We start from the raw sequence: 12394 nt of genomic DNA on the forward strand, positions 1-12394 counted from the left end.
GCTGGTACAGCACGGCGTTAGATAAGGAGTAAACCTCCCTCTACACTGTCCCCATCAAACACTCCCAGGACTGGTATTAACATTCAATGGACAGGAGCTGCAAGGGGTCCTGTCTGGAAAGAGAGAGGGAGAGAGAAAGCTGGAATGACAGAGACAGGGAAATGCCACCCCCTCCCCCAGAAACGTCGTGTGTTCCCTGTTGCAGTTCAGGAAAAGCTGCAGGCCGTTTCTGCACAGGGGGATCCCACAGGCAGCAATGTAATGCTATCCAGATGGGAACAGGGAGACACATTTCCTTCCCCAGCCTCATGCCTGCTGTAACCCTCCCTCTTCCCTCTCAGCCCCTCACCGGGCACCATGTGTGCTCTGAGTCCGGACACATCCCCAGAAAGGCCTAAACTCCTTCTCTTCAAACCGGGAACAAGCTGCTGCTTCCTGGGGGAGACTTTTTGAAATCTCCGTCCCAGCATCGATTTTTACAAACCAGGCGTCCCCGGGAGGGTGTGACTGAGGCTTTTCTGCAGAGACTGGGAGCTGGGCACTGACTCCACACTGGAGACCCTCCCCTAACCCCCCCCAGACCCTTTGTATCTTCCTCACCCCCAACCCCCTGCCTCTGTTTCACTGTCTTTCCCTGATTCCCTCGCTCTCCCCCCTCTCTCTCTGTTGTAACGTAGGGACACATCCTAGAGAGACTGAATTCAAATGACTGTTCCACCTCTCAATTCATCGCCCTGCCTAAAACACCAGCATTATTCAGGAATTAGCACAAACTTTTACACACTCTCACAGTTAGGACTTGGTAAAGGGCTCCTGAGGGACAGGAAATGAGTCCAATCAGCTCATTTTTAATCAATTAACTGGTTGTGGCGCAGTATGAAACACTGCAGGGAATTTGTGCACAGCAAGATCCCACAGGGTGCAACCAGCTCTGTTCAGCACTTTTTAAATGGGGAAATATTTACACAGAGAGAGAGAGGCAGCAAGTTGGAGAGGGACTAAGACAGTGAAGACCCCCGACCCCTTCAGAACCTCAGAAAGACTGAGCGCTTTGCAGTGAAAGAATGAATGTTTAAAATGCTCTCATTGTTAGTGAGTCACTTGCTTCACTGTCCCTGGATTTATTTTCGCAATTCAGCCTTTTCTAAAAGATGTGACTGGGAGCTGGGCAGAGTCTACACATTGGAGACCCCCAGATCCTGTGTCTATTCACACCCCCTCCTCTTGTTTTGCTACCTCAGCCCCTCTGTTTCAACCCTCTTTCCATTCATTATGGCAAACTTGTGGTATTCTAAACTATTATCTTAAATTGTTAATAAATACTGAGAAACAGACACAGACACGGGCTTTGCAGCAGCAGAAAGAATGTGAATCATTCCATCCCGGGGGTTTTTACTTCCAGATTCAGTTTTAGAAAATTCAGAATTCAAATTCACAACAGCAAAGTGTGGGAGTGAACGCCCGAATCCTTCAATATTCCAGGGAATACACGTGGAATTTATGTCTCCATACCTGTGTCTCTGTCACGTTTAAAATACTAATGTTACATGAGTCAACTCTGTCCTAAATGTCCCATTGCTGTGGGGACATAAAATGGCCACTGTGAACAAACCTAACATGGCTGCCTGGTGTTTGTAGACTAGATTCTCAGAGGAAGAGAGGCGGGCAGAGAGGGAAAGAGAGCTGGGTAAGCGAGTGAGATAGAGAGAGGAGATCAAGCGATAAAAAAGGGATGAGTTGAGAGAGGGAGAGATGAAGCGAGGGGAGCGAGTGTAGGGTAAAGATATGGGGTGAGAGAGAGAAACAGAGAAATGTATAGAGTGGCAGAGAGATGGGCTGGGAGAGGGAGAGAAGAAACGAGACAGGATGAGAGAAAGAGAAAGTGTAGGGGGAAACTGAAAATATTCAAAAATGTGTTAACATTATTGAGTGTAAAGAACAATATCCTGTGAGACATCCCTTCTCCATCTTTAAATTAGAGGGAGAGCCTTTAACCAACTTGAAAATGGGGGCAGACCCCTTCCTCAATTTGTGATGTGGAAGTGCTGGAATCAAATCGAGGGGTTCGGGGGGGTTTATATATAGAATATCATACCCGGGAGTGAGTTACAGACTGGAATCTAATCGAGGGGTTCGGGGTGGTTTATATATTGAATAACAGATACCCGGGAGTGAGTCACAGGCTGGAATCTAATCGAGGGGTTCGGGGTGGATTATATATAGAATAACAGATACCCGGGAGTGAGTCACAGGCTGGAATCTAATCGAGGGGTTCGGGGTGGATTATATATAGAATAACAGATACCCGGGAGTGAGTTACAGACTGGAATCTAATCGAGGAGGCCATTCAGCCCATCAAACTACTTTCGACACTCTGCAAGAAAAGTTTCACTGGTCTCACTCGTCCGCCCTTTCACCGAAACCCTGAAAATATTTTCCCTTCAGCTTCACACCCAAAATTTGCTGAAAAGAGAAATTCGGGATGGTGGGGAGAGGGGAAGGCTGATGGAGTGAGAGTGAGAGTAAATGAGAGAGAGAGGCAGAGAGATGGTGAGAGAGACAGATTGAGATAGAGAAAGAGAGACAAAACTCACCGAGAGAGAGAGAGGGACAGGACGAGATAGAGAGAGGGGCAGGGTGTTGTAGTGAGAGAGAGACAGTGAAAGGCGAGGCAAGAAAGAGAGCGATGGAGAAAGAGACAGGCTTATCTTAAACAGTTAATAAATACTGAGAAACAGACACAGACATGGGCTTTGTAGAAGCAGAATGAATGTGAATCATTCCATCCCGGGGGTTTTTACTTCCAGATTCAGTAATAGAAAATTCAGAATTCAAATTCACAACAGCAAAGTGTGGGGCTGAACGCCCGGATCCTTCAATATTCCTGGGAATACACAGGGAATTCATGTCTCCATACCTGTGTCTCTGTCACGTTTAAAATACTAATGTTACATGAGTGAGGAGTCAACTCTGTCCTAAATGTCCCATTGCTGTGGGGACATAAAATGGCCACTGTGAACAAACCTAAAATGGCTTCCTGGTGTTTGTAGACTAGATTCTCAGAGGAAGAGAGGTAGGGAGAGAGGGAAAGAGAGCTGGGTAAGCGAGTGAGATAGGGAGAGGAGATCAAGCGATAAATAAGGGATGAGTTGAGAGAGAGAGATGAAGAGAGGGGAGCGAGTGTAGGGTAAAGATATGGGGTGAGAGAGAGAAACAGAGAAATATATAGGGTGGCAGAGAGATGGGGTGGGAGAGGGAGAGAAGGAACGAGACAGGATGAGAGAAAGTGTAGGGGGAAACTGAAAATGTTCAAAAATTTGTGAACATTATTGAGTGTAAAGGACAATATCCTGTGAGACATCCCTTCTCCATCTTAAAATTAGAGGGAGAGCCTTTAACCAACTTTAAAATGGGGGAGACCCCTTCCTCTACTTGTGGTGTGGAAGTGCTGGAATCTAATCGAGGGGTTGGGGGTGGTTTATATATAGAATAACATACCCGGGAGTGAGTTACAGACTGGAATCTAATCGAGGGGTTGGGGGTGGTTTCTATATAGAATAACATACCCGGGAGTGAGTTACAGACTGGATCTAATCGAGGGATTCGGGATGGTTTATATATAGAATAACATATACCCGGGAGTGAGTTACAGGCTGGAATCTAATCGAGGGGTTCGGGGTGGTTCATATACAGAATAACAAATAACAGGAGTGAGTTACAGACTGGAATCTAATCGAGGGGTTCCGGGTGGATTATATATAGAATAACAGATAACCGGGAGTGAGTTACAGACTGGAATCTAACCGAGGGGTTCCGGGTGGATTATATATAGAATAACAGATAACCGGGAGTGAGTTACAGACTGGAATCTAACCGAGGGGTTCGGGGTGGTTTATATATAGAATAACAGATGCCCGGGAGTGACTTACAGACTGGAATCTAATCGAGGGGTTCGGGGTGGTTTATATGTAGAATAACAGATACCCGGGAGTGAGTTACAGGCTGGAATCTTATTGAGGGGTTCGGGGTGGATAATATATAGAATAACAGATACCTCCGATTGAGTAACAGACTGGAATCTAATCGAGGAGGCCATTCAGCCCATCAAACTACTTTCGACACTCTGCAAGGAAAGTTTCCCTGGTCTCTCTCGTCCGCCCTTTCCCCGAAACCCTGAAAATATTTTCCCTTCAGCTTCACGCCCAAAATTTGCTGAAAAGGGAAATTGGGGATGGTGGGGAGAGGGGGAGGCTGATGGAGTGAGAGAGAGAGTATGTGAGAGAGAGAGGCAGAGAGATGGTGAGAGAAAGGCAGATTGAGATAGAGAAAGAGAGACAAAACTCGCCAAGAGAGAGAGAGAGACAGGGCGAGAGAGAGAGGGGCAGGGTGTTGTAGTGAGAGAGAGACAGTGAAAGGCGAGGCGAGAAAGAGAGCCATGGAGAAAGAGACAGGCGTGGGAGACAACGAATGTGACAGAGAGTCAGTGGCAGAGCGAGGGAGAGAGAGCGACAGAGAGAGGTGGTGATAGGGATAGAGACGGGGCGATAGAGAGAGGGTCAGAGAATGACAGAGATAGAATGAGAGACAGAGAGAGAGGGTGAAGGGCAGAGAGATGGGGTGAGAGAGAGAGGGAAATAGTTACAGTGAGATGGGATGAGAAAGAAAGAGAGAGAGCGCGAGAGAGAGAGAGAGATGGAATTAGTGAGAGTGAGATGGGGTGAGAGAGAGAGGGTGAAGGGCAGAGAGATGGGGTGAGAGAGAGAGGGAAATAGTTACAGTGAGATGGGGTGAGAAAGAAAGAGAGAGAGCGCGAGAGAGAGAGAGAGAGAGAGGGAAATAGTGAGAGTGAGATGGGGTGAGAAAGAAAGAGAGATAGGATGAGAGAGAGAGAGTGAGGGAAATAGTGAGTGAGATGGGGTGAGAAAGAAAGAGAGAGAGCGCGAGAGAGAGAGAGAGCGGGAAATAGTGAGAGTGAGATGGGGTGAGAAAGAAAGAGAGAGAGGGCGAGAGAGAGAGGGTCAGAGAATGACAGAGAGATAAAATGAAAGACAGAGAGGGTGAAGGGGAGAGAGATGGGGCGAGAGAGAGGGAGATAGCGACAATGAGATGGGCTGAGGGAGAAAGAGAGAGAGGGCAAGAGAGAGAGATAGAGAGAGGCGATTGAATGAAAGAAAAATGGGTGGGGTGAGGGAGAGGCAGAGAGAGGGAAGTGAGTGTCCGAAATAGCGAAGGGATGAGAGAGAGTATCAGAGAGACGAGTCGAGGGAAGGAAAAAGCGGTAGGGAGAGAGAGACCTGACGAAATGGGGCGAGAACCATTCTCAATATTTAAAATGGAGGCAGATAACTTCTCCACCGTTAAAACGGAGGGAGTTCCCTTTTCCGTCTTTAAAATGGACGGAGATATCTGTGTCTCTGTCACGTTGAAAGTACTAATTTTCCATTCGTGAGGAGCCAAATCTGTCCTAAATGTCCCATTCCTGTGGGGACATAAAATGGCCACTGGGAACAAACCTAACATGTCTGCCTGGTGTTTGTAGACTAGATTCTCAGAGGAAGAGAGACAGGGAGAGAAGACACTGATCGAGTGAATGAGAAATAGAGACTCTCAGACCAAGTGGGTGACTGAGAGCCAGACAGTGAATAAAGGATATTGGTCATAGCACATGGAAAGAGCAAGAGGCCATTTAACCCTCCAACCCTGTTCTGACATTCAATGAGATCCTGGCTGATCTGTGACTGAACCCCTTGGTCTCATATCTCTGCAGCGTGTTAGCTAACAGAAATCTATCAGCCTCAGTTTTAAACATGGACTAGTGGCTCAGCATCAATTTCTGTTCATGTGAGAGAGATCCAAACTAATACCACACTTGGCGTTTTAAAGTGTTTCTTAGATTCTCTCCTGAAATTCTAAAATTCTAAACATAGTTGAAAAACCATGGCCTCAAGGCCCAGACTCCCCAAACCAGCGGGAATAGTTACTCTTTTTCAAACCTCCACTTGCATTATTATCCTGAAATATTGCATCAAATCACCCCCTCACCTAAATTCCAGTGTAAAGCTTCATCCACACTGTTCAACAAACACACCCAAACCAACTACAGTATGGGGTTCGAGAGAGAGTAACATTCCCTCTGCTCTGTCCCATCAAACAGGCCCAGGGAAGGGGCAGCACAGGGTTAGATACCAAGTAAAGATAGGGCCTATTGAGTGATAAACAGAATTTCTCCATCTTTAAAATGGAGGGAGATATCTGTGTCTCTGTCACGTTGAAAGGACTAATTTACCAATTGTGAGGAGTCAACTCTGTCATAAATGTCCCAGTGCTGTGGGCACATAAAATGGCCACTGTGAACAAACCTAAAATGGACGCCTGGAGTTTGGGGATTTTTCTTACAGAATCTGAGAGAGGGAGAGAGAGAGAGAGAGAGAGAGCAGATGCGGAATGAGGGAATGTTAAAGAGAGAGACACAGAGTGAGAGGGGATGAACAGGCAGACGATGAAAGATTGATATCGGTCATAACATTGGGACATTTCTGACTGAGTTGAATTATGGCAAACTAGTGGCATTCTATCCTATTATCTTAAATTGTTAATAAATACTGAGAAACAGACACAGACACGGGCTTTGCAGCAGCAGAAAGAATGTGAATCATTCCATCCCGGGGGTTTTTACTTCCAGATTCAGTTTTAGAAAATTCAGAATTCAAATTCACAGCAGCAAAGTGTGGGAGTGAACGCCCGGATCCTTCAATATTCCAGGGAATACACGTGGAATTTATGTCTCCATACCTGTGTCTCTGTCACGTTTAAAATATTAATGTTACATGAGTCAACTCTGTCCTAAGTGTCCCATTGCTGTGGGGACATCAAATGGCCACTGTGAACAAACCTAAAATGGCTGCCTGGTGTTTGTAGTCTAGATTCTCAGAGGAAGAGAGACAGGGAGAGAGGGAAAGAGAGCTGGGTAAGCGAGTGAGATAGAGAGAGGAGATCAAGCGATAAAAAAGGGATGAGGTGAGAGAGAGAGATTAAGAGAGGGGAGCGAGTGTAGGGTAAAGATATGGGGTGAGAGAGAGAAACAGAGAAATATATAGGGTGGCAGAGAGATGGGGTGGGAGAGGGAGAGAAGGAACGAGACAGGGTAAGAGAAAGAGAAAGTGTAGGGGGAAACTGAAAATGTTCAAAAATTTGTTAACATTATTGTGTAAAGAACAATATCCTGTGAGACATCCCTTCTCCATCTTTAAATTAGAGGGAGAGCCTTTAACCAACTTTAAAATGGGGGGGACCCCTTCCTCAATTTGTGATGTGGAAGTGCTGGAATCTAATAGAGGGGTTCGGGGTGGTTTATATATAGAAAAACATACCCGGGAGTGAGTTGCAGACTGGAATCTAATCGAGGGGTTCGGGTTGGTTTATATATAGAATAACAGATACTCGGGAGTGAGTTACAGACTGGAATCTAATCGAGGGGTTCGGGGTGGTTTATATACAGAATAACAAATACCAGGGAGTGACTTACAGACTGGAATCTAATCGAGGGGTTCGAGTTGGTTTATATATAGAATAACAGATGCCCGGGAGTGAGTTACAGACTGGAATCTAATCGAGGGGTTTGGGGTGTTTAATATATAGAATAACAGATGCCCGGGAGTGAGTTACAGACTGGAATCTAATCGAGGGGTTCGGGGTGGATTATATATAGAATACCAGATACCCGGGAGTGAGTTACAGGCTGGAATCTAATCGAGGGGTTCAGGGGGTTTATATATAGAATAACAGATATCCGGGAGTGAGTTACAGACTGGAATCAAATCGAGGGGTTCAGGGGGTTTATATATAGAATAACAGATATCCGGAAGTGAGTTACCGACTGGAATCTAATCGAAGAGGCCATTCAGCCCATCAAACTACTTTCGACACTCTGCAAGGAAAGTTTAACTGGTCTCACTCATCCGCCCTTTCCCCGAAACCCTGAAAATATTTTCCCTTCAGCTTCACACCCAAAATTTGATGAAAAGGGAAATTGGGGATGGTGGGGAGAGGGGGAGGCTGATGGAGTGAGAGAGAGAGAGAGGCAGAGAGATGGTGAGAGAGAGACAGATTGAGATAGAGAGAGAGAGACAAAACTCGCCGAGAGAGAGAGAGAGACAGGGTGAGCAAGAGAGAGGGGCAGGGTGTTGTAGTGAGAGAGAGACAGTGAAAGGCGAGGCGAGAAAGAGAGCGATGGAGAAAGAGACAGGCTTATCTTAAACAGTTAATAAATACTGAGAAACAGACACAGACACGGGCTTTGTAGAAGCAGAATGAATGTGAATCATTCCATCCCGGGGGTTTTTACTTCCAGATTCAGTAATAGAAAGTTCAGAATTCAAATTCACAGCTGCAAGGTGTGGGACTGAACGCCCAGATCCTTCAATATTCTAGGGAATACACAGGGAATTCATGTCTCCATACCTGTGTCTCTGTCACGTTTAAAATATTAATGTTACATGAGAGAGGGGTCAACTCTGTCCTAAATGTCCCATTCCTGTGGGGACATAAAATGGCCACTGTGAACAAACCTAACATGTCTGCCTGGTGTTTGTAGACTAGATTCTCAGAGGAAGAGAGACAGGGAGAAAAGACACAGATCGAGTGAATGAGAAATAGAGACTCTCAGACCAAGTGGGTGACTGAGAGCCAGACAGTGAATAAAGGATATTGGTCATAGCACATGGAAAGAGCAAGAGGCCATTTAACCCTCCAACCCTGTTCTGACATTCAATGAGATCCTGGCTGATCTGTGACTGAACCCCTTGGTCTCATATCTCTGCAGCGTGTTAGCTAACAGAAATCTATCAGCCTCAGTTTTAAACATGGACTAGTGGCTCAGCATCAATTTCCATTCATGTGAGAGAGATCCAAACTAATACCACACTTGGTGTTTTAAAATGTTTCTTAGTTTCCCTCCTGAAATTCTAAAATTCTAAACATAGTTGAAAAACCATGAACCCAAGGCCCAGACTCCCCAAACCGGCGGGAATGGTTAGTCTTTTTCAAACCTCTACTTGCATTATTATCCTGAAATATTTCATCAAATCACCCCCTCACCTAAATTCCAGTGTAAAGCTTCATCCACACTGTTCAACAAACACACCCAAACCAAATACAGTATGGGGTTCGATAGAGAGTAACATTCCCTCTGCTCTGTCCCATCAAACAGGCCCAGGGAAGGGGCAGCACAGGGTCAGAAACCAAGTAAAGACAGGGCCTATTGAGTGATAAACAGAGTTTCTCCATCTTTAAAATGGAGGGAGATATCTGTGTCTCTGTCACGTTGAAAGGACTAATTTACCATTCGTGAGGAGTCAACTCTGTCATAAATGTCCCAGTGCTGTGGGCACATAAAATGGCCACTGTGAACAAACCTAAAATGGCTGCCTGGAGTTTGGGGATTTTTCTTACAGAATCTGAGAGAGGGAGAGAGAGAGAGAGAGAGCAGATGCAGAATGAGGGAATGTTAAAGAGAGAGACACAGAGTGAGAGGGGATGAACAGGCAGATGATGAAAGATTGATATCGGTCATAACATTGGGACATTTCTGACTGAGTTGAATTATGGCAAACTAGTGGCATTCTATCCTATTATCTTAAATTGTTAATAAATACTGAGAAACAGACACAGACACGGGCTTTGCAGCAGCAGAAAGAATGTGAATCATTCCATCCCGGGGGTTTTTACTTCCAGATTCAGTTTTTGAAAATTCAGAATTCAAATTCACAGCAGCAAAGTGTGGGACTGAACGCCCGGATCATCCACTATTCCAGGGAATACACGTGGAATTTATGTCTCCATACCTGTGTCTCTGTCACGTTTAAAATATTAATGTTACATGAGTCAACTCTGTCCTAAATGTCCCATTGCTGTGGGGACATAAAATGGCCACTGTGAACAAACCTAAAATGGCTGCCTGGTGTTTGTAGACTAGATTCTCAGAGGAAGAGAGGCAGGGAGAGAGGGAAAGAGAGCTGTGTAAGCGAGTGAGATAGAGAGAGGAGATCAAGCGATAAAAAAGGGATGAGGTGAGAGAGAGAGATGAAGAGAGGGGAGCGAGTGTAGGGTAAAGATATGGGGAGAGAGAGAGAAACAGAGAAATGTATAGGGTGGCAGAGAGACGGGGTGGGAGATGGAGAGAAGGAACGAGACAGGGTAAGAGAAAGAGAAAGTGTAGGGGGAAACTGAAAATGTTCAAAAATTTGTTAACATTATTGTGTAAAGAACAATATCCTGTGAGACATCCCTTCTCCATCTTTAAATTAGAGGGAGAGCCTTTAACCAACTTTAAAATGGGGGGGACCCCTTCCTCAATTTGTGATGTGGAAGTGCTGGAATCTAATAGAGGGGTTCGGGGTGGTTTATATATAGAAAAACATACCCGGGAGTGAGTTGCAGTCTGGAATCTAATCGAGGGGTTCGGGTTGGTTTATATATAGAATAGCAGATACTCGGGAGTGAGTTACAGACTGGAATCTAATCGAGGGGTTCGGGGTGGTTTATATACAGAATAACAAATACCAGGGAGTGACTTACAGACTGGAATCTAATCGAGGGGTTCGAGTTGGTTTATATACAGAATAACAGATGCCCGGGAGTGAGTTACAGACTGGAATCTAATCGAGGGGTTTGGGGTGGTTTATATATAGAATAACAGATGCCCGGGAGTGAGTTACAGGCTGAATCTAATCGAGGGGTTCGGGGTGGATTATATATAGAATAACAGATACCCGGGAGTGAGTTACAGGCTGGAATCTAATCGAGGGGTACAGGGGGTTTATCTATAGAATAACAGATACCCGGGAGTGAGTTACAGACTGGAATCAAATCGAGGGGTTCAGGGGGTTTATATATAGAATAACAGATATCCGGAAGTGAGTTAGCGACTGGAATCTAATCGAAGAGGCCATTCAGCCCATCAAACTACTTTCGACACTCTGCAAGGAAAGTTTAACTGGTCTCACTCATCCGCCCTTTCCCCGAAACCCTGAAAATATTTTCCCTTCAGCTTCACACCCAAAATTTGATGAAAAGGAAAATTGGGGATGGTGGGGAGAGGGGGAGGCTGATAGAGTGAGAGAGAGAGTGAGAGAGAGAGAGAGGCAGAGAGATGGTGAGAGAGAGACAGATTGAGATAGAGAGAGAGAGACAAAACTCGCCAAGAGAGAGAGAGAGACAGGGCGAGCAAGAGAGAGGGGCAGGGTGTTGTAGTGAGAGAGTGACAGTGAAAGGCGAGGCGAGAAAGAGAGCGATGGAGAAAGAGACAGGCTTATCTTAAACAGTTAATAAATACTGAGAAACAGACACAGACACGGGCTTTGTAGAAGCAGAATGAATGTGAATCATTCCATCCCGGGGGTTTTTACTTCCAGATTCAGTAATAGAAAATTCAGAATTCAAATTCACAGCTGCAAGGTGTGGGACTGAACGCCCAGATCCTTCAATATTCCAGGGAATACACAGGGAATTTATGTCTCCATACCTGTGTCTCTGTCACGTTTAAAATATTAATGTTACATGAGAGAGGGGTCAACTCTGTCCTAAGTGTCCCATTCCTGTGGGGACATAAAATGGCCACTGTGAACAAACCTAAAATGGCTGCCTGGTGTTTGTAGACTAGATTCTCAGAGGAAGAGAGACAGGGAGAGAAGACACAGATCGAGTGAATGAGAAATAGAGACTCTCAGACCAAGTGGGTGACTGAGAGCCAGACAGTGAATAAAGGATATTGGTCATAGCACATGGAAAGAGCAAGAGGCCATTTAACCCTCCAACCCTGTTCTGACATTCAATGAGATCCTGGCTGATCTGTGATTGAACCCCTTGGTCTCATATCTCTGCAGCGTGTTAGCTAACAGAAATCTATCAGCCTCAGTTTTAAACATGGAATAGTGGCTCAGCATCAATTTCCGTTCATGTGAGAGAGATCCAAACTAATACCACACTTGGTGTTTTAAAATGTTTCTTAGTTTCCCTCCTGAAATTCTAAAATTCTAAACATAGTTGAAAAACCATGACCCCAAGGCCCAGACTCCCCAAACCGGCGGGAATAGTTACTCTTTTTCCAACCTCTACTTGCATTATTATCCTGAAATATTGCATCAAATCACCCCCTCACCTATATTCCAGTGTAAAGCTTCATCCACACTGTTCAACAAACACACCCAAACCAACTACAGTATGGGGTTCGATAGAGAGTAACATTCCCTCTGCTCTGTCCCATCAAACAGGCCCAGGGAAGGGGCAGCACAGGGTTAGATACCAAGTAAAGACAGGGCCTATTGAGTGATAAACAGAATTTCTCCATCTTTAAAATGGAGGGAGATATCTGTGTCTCTGTCACGTTGAAAGGACT

Source organism: Cetorhinus maximus, unplaced genomic scaffold (genome assembly GCF_964194155.1).
Source record: "Cetorhinus maximus unplaced genomic scaffold, sCetMax3.hap1.1 HAP1_SCAFFOLD_94, whole genome shotgun sequence".
Classification (NCBI taxonomy): domain Eukaryota; kingdom Metazoa; phylum Chordata; class Chondrichthyes; order Lamniformes; family Cetorhinidae; genus Cetorhinus; species Cetorhinus maximus.